General features: G+C 39.0%; 1 non-coding gene across 1 annotated transcript; it reads left to right on the top strand.

Annotated features, from left to right (window-relative positions):
* Nucleotides 1-3914: 3914 nt before the first annotated feature.
* LOC130018750 (U2 spliceosomal RNA) lies at nucleotides 3915-4101 on the top strand. Its single transcript, XR_008791626.1, has one exon. It is a non-coding gene; the product is annotated as a U2 spliceosomal RNA (small nuclear RNA).
* The last annotated feature ends 1094 nt before the right edge of the window (nucleotides 4102-5195 follow it).

Below are 5195 nucleotides of genomic sequence, written 5' to 3'. Positions count from 1 at the left end.
ATTTGAGTCCTTACAGAGTTCTAATTAGTGCCTTGTCAGGGTCATTTTCAGAAAGGCAGAAATTCCAGGGAATGATATTTCCATGATATTGGTCAAACTCTGGCTCTCAAGCACAGTAAGAAAGACTCTTCTTGACATTTGGTCAACATGACAGTCATAAATTGGAATAGAACCTGTATCTGACTCTGCATAGGACACATATGTAAAGTCGTTGCTGCTGCAAGTCAATTCATACTTCAATCAAAACCTGCAGTGGGATTACAGAGATCTCTCCATGAGCTAAGATCATGTTGCTCACAGGAAGTAGGGTTCCTCTGCCCACTTGGAATGAAACCTGAGCAGAGCAGGGAAAGTGCCCAAGCACTGCCAGGTATGGTCCAAAAACTAGCAAATGAACAAAAAACCCATAGCAGGTTTCATTTGCTTTTCATTTATGGAATCCCCATAATTCTCCTATTCAAATATTTCCCCTGGAAGGCATCATTGATACCTCTGATTTAAGAACCATATGTGACAGTCACAAAGAACTGTTCACAAATGTATCCCTTCTTGCAGAGGAAGGTTGGAAATGATTTAGTAAAAAGAGGCAATTCACCACCTTCCATCAAAAATTCAGTTGGTAATTTATTTCCTTGCCTCTGGTCACAGAATTTATGGTTCAAAGATATTGTCTTAGCATGTTATCTATAATTGTATTATTTAGCTGTCAATTTTTGTTTGTCTGATGTAGACCAATAGAAGGGGACCATAGTCAAAAACAAAAGGTGTGAAGGCAAAACCCAACCCAAGATCAATAAGAAGCCTGATTTGGGACTGTAGATCATCTCCATTGCATGGAAATCAGAAAGTTAACCAGTCAAAGGACTGTCATTAGATGTGAAAGAGACAGAAAGATTGTTATCTCTCCAGTGCACAGAAATCACCAAAGGTCCCCACAAAAGCTAATACCTCCAAAGAATGCTTTCAATGGTGCCAGTTCAGTCTTTGAGAAATACCAGCTTTATGTTTAACCTATTCACTCTTGTAGCTCATTATTCTTCAAACCATCCTGTTGATGAATATAAACTACTTCCTCCATCCCTGATTTTGTCTTCCTGATAGGAGGCACTAAGCTATTAAATTCCTAGCTGTTCCTCATCCTCTCACTCACAATTTTTCCTCCACTGAGAACTAAATTATCCATTGCTGCAATTAGGAGAAATTAGACACCTATAGAGCAGTTCCTTTCTCCTCCCTAGTGAACAAACATGCATGTTTTTCATGATCTCATGAGTTAAATTTTACAATCCTGCCCAAAGTTGGAAGAAGTAGTGGAGTGAGGCCAGGTGGATGGAAAACTTATCTTTGCTATCCAGTGCAGGAGTTTTAGTTGGAAAATTCCTTTGCCACAGAAAAAAGAATTCGTATTCTCCCTTGCCTGTCTCACTGCTATATCATATTTTTTCATTTGGTTCAGAGCATATGCAGAGAATGACTCAGAATATTTCTGAGTCACCTCAAAGACCACAGAAATCTATTTGTTCACATCATTTTCCAGGAGTTTTTGCTATCCGGAAGGCACTTTCTCATTCTTTTTACCTTTCCAATTCTATGAATCATTAAAGCTCCTTTTCAAGTCTTAACTTCACTCCACAACTTTCCACAGAGTAGCTGTGATATTTAAATAATGCAGTATGTGTGAAAGCTTTCAATGCAGTATGTGTGAAAGCTATGGGCCTGGAGCGATAGATACATACTAAGACTTTTTTCCCCTTCTTAGTCACTGTGTCTAATTTAAATTTTATCATACCCTCATGTCCTAAGTATCAAATGGTAGAATTTCTGGAAATCAGTGTGGTGACATACCCAAAGAGTCATAAAGCTAAACTTGCACTATGAACTTAAATTCTATTTCTGAATTATACTGTTTAAAGTTGGTAAACATATGTATACCAAGGCAAATGTCGTGAGATAATTACCAGGGAAATTGTGAGGTGAATTACAACACAGTTATAATTATTAAGCAACATTTATTACATAAGATTTTACATGTTAAGTTTTTAAGATGAACCAAAGTAATTTTCTATTGATGTAGGCAGGTAGACAGGGAGGGCCCCCTCCCAAGGCAATGACAAAAGCCAGCCCTGCAGAAAATAGGAAAACAGGAACTAAGGCTTGATAAGACCCTCACCTGGCTCCAGCAACTGACCCAAAGAAGCTCCTCTAGGAACAAAAGGCCAGGAAAGGAATTTCAAAGAAGACCATCACCACTCCCATCCTCCCTGGCAACCTCCTTAGCAACTGGACATTTACCTGGGAAGAAGCCCCATGTGGGGGCAGGTTGGAGGAACCCTATAAAGGCCACCTTGAACAAAGGAAGTGCGCGCATTTGCTGCCCAAGCCCATGTGCTGCTTGCGCCCACGTGGCCGAGCACATGTGGTTCCCGAGCACATGTGTCGCCCGCATCTCCCCTCTTGAGATGTGTACTTTCATGCTTTCATGTCTAACTTTACTCTCTCACTCTCTCTCCCTCCTTCCATACCTAAAACTCCTCCAAATAAAATCTATTTACTTCACTGCTTGTCTACTCCTGAAATTCCTTTCTGCGAGGCGAGACAAGAACCCAGCAACCCTGGGTCCCGGGTGGCAGAGGCGGGTAGGGAGAAAGTGACTGTCTTTCTCCTCCCCACTTCACATAAGTCACCCGTGGGGCCCACCGACATCACTATGACTTCAAAATCTGCCATGAGGGGTAGGAGCAAATGAGCATAAAATCAGAAAGCTGTTCCATGTACTATGAGCTCATAGTAGAGCTTTTGCCTAGCATGTGTGAGGTCTAAACACACCAAAACTTTTTAAATTTAATTTTAAAATAACATAAAACTGTATTGCAGCTTTGGTTTTTTTTCACTTTTTATCTTATGTCATTTCTCATGTTAAGAGAATTTTCAAAAAATATTTTAACAATTTATTTCGAATGTAGAGGCATCAAGTTGACATTTGACTCAGAATCTTTATTTCTGCATATTAACATGTTATTGTTGACATGCAGAAAGAATTAGACCTGGTTCAAAAGCATGCAGAAAAGTAGACAATAGAAGTTAAAAGAGTAGCAGTAGCAATTTATAATTAACTTCTTTTGTCTACAAATAAAAGAGTAGCAGTAGCAATTTATAGTTATTTTTATTTACTCTTTACATTATTATTACATTTTTCATCAAATGTAAGAAAGCTAACAAATAATTATTGACCACAACCAATGTAAATTTTATGCAAAAATTGGTAATTAAATGGGGCCTGAGCAATAGTACAGCAGGCAGAGCTTTTACCTTGCACGCAACCAACCTGGGTTCTAGCCCCGGCAACCCATATGGTCCTCCAAGCATCCATCAGGAATAATCCCTGAATGCAGAGCCAGGCATAACCTGTGAGCATCTCTGGATATGATCCAAAAAGCAAAAAAAAAAAAATGTAATTAGAGCCCCCAAATTTATTGGGCCTATTGCACTCTTTTAGAAAAAGAAAAAATATATATATACATATCACTCAATTCCCTCTGGAAAGTTAACTTGTTAAGGGAACAAATAGAATGCAGCCCTCAATTTCCCTGCCTGGATTATGCACAATATCTGACAACACCTGTTTTCAGACTAATCCCACCCTATGGCTCATCTTTCCTTGATATTTCCATGTTCTAAGCAGAACCACATTTATCATTTACAACCAATAACCTAACACACAGACATAGACACAGACACACACAGACACACATACACACTTTTATCAGATATTCCCTGAAACATCCAACCAATTGACTGAGCTTCTGAGTTCCATAAATTCAGGGTTTATAGAACCTTAGATAACTTTGATAAATCATGTTAAATATTTTTTGAGTAACCACAATAATTTTGAGTTTAATAAAGAGTTGTTTCCAACCTTTTCTCTGCCTTTTGACTCAAATCAAGTGCAGGCTCTTGTCTTATCAGTTCATCTGATGCATCCTATATCCAAGAACAGCGTATTAAATGTGCCTTTTGAGCATGAAGTTGCAATAAGAGCATGCCCCGTCTGTTCCATACACCAACCTGGCATTGTAGTACAACTAGAAACAGGTCCCTCTCCCCTTTTTTTGTGTTCTAAATGTAGGCTGCCAATAATGGCACTCTCTGGTCTCTTAACTTTCTTATTCTTGCTAAATCGTCAACTGTTCCCATCCCACTGGCGCTTTGCTGAATCTGTATTTCATTTGGTACCTGTCATCTTTCATTGTTCCTTAACCCACTCCCTCCTTTTAAAAAATAGATTACAATGAACAAGAAATGAGTGATGAAAGTAGGTACAGGGATATACATAATAACCTCTCAGTACCTATATTGTAAACCATAATGCCCAGAAGAAAAGAGAAAGAGAGAGAGAGAGAGAGAGAGAGAGAGAGAGAGAGAGAGAAAGAAAGAAAGAAAGAAAGAAAGAAAGAAAGAAAGAAAGAAAGAAAGAAAGAAGAAAGGTACCTGCCATAGAGGCAGGCTGGGGTGAAAGGGATGGGGGAGGTAGGGAAGGGAGTAGGAGGGAAACTGGGGATATATATGGGGGAAATGCACACTGCTGAAGGGATGGGTGTTAGAACATTGTGTGACTGAAACCCTATCATGGACAACTTTGTAACTGTGTATCTCACAGTGATTCAATTAAAAATAATAATAATAAAATAAAAATAAGCAGTAGATAAAAATTTTAAATGGATTATAAACTACAATGGGTTAATCTAGTTTAATACAAACCTTTCAGCGGGTCAGAGAGATAGTTAAGGGTTTAAGGCACTTGCTTTGACTGTGGCTGACCCCAGTTCAAACCCCACACTGCATATGGTCTCCTGAACTCTACTAGGGCATGTTGATAACAATCCTTGAGCACAGAATCAAGAGTAAGCTCTAAGTCCTGCGACATGTGGCTTCAAAATAAACAGACAAACAAAACAGAAACTTTTCAAAACCTGGAAGCTGTTAAATCATTATGAAATTTATGGATATTAATAAGCTTTAATATGCCAAACACAATAACAATAAGTCTCATGATGGAGACATTACTCGGCCCAATCGAGCAAATCGATGAACAATGGGAGGACCGTGACTGTGACTAAGCTTTAAATGGGCTGGAGCAATAGCACAGTGGGTAGGGCGTTTGCCTTGCATGTGGCCGACCTAGGTTTGATTCCTCC

Source organism: Sorex fumeus, unplaced genomic scaffold (genome assembly GCF_029834395.1).
Source record: "Sorex fumeus unplaced genomic scaffold, SorFum_2.1 ptg000265l, whole genome shotgun sequence".
Taxonomy (NCBI): domain Eukaryota; kingdom Metazoa; phylum Chordata; class Mammalia; order Eulipotyphla; family Soricidae; genus Sorex; species Sorex fumeus.
The sequence above is the reverse complement of the archived record's forward strand: the minus strand, read 5'-3'. Positions and strand labels throughout refer to the sequence as shown.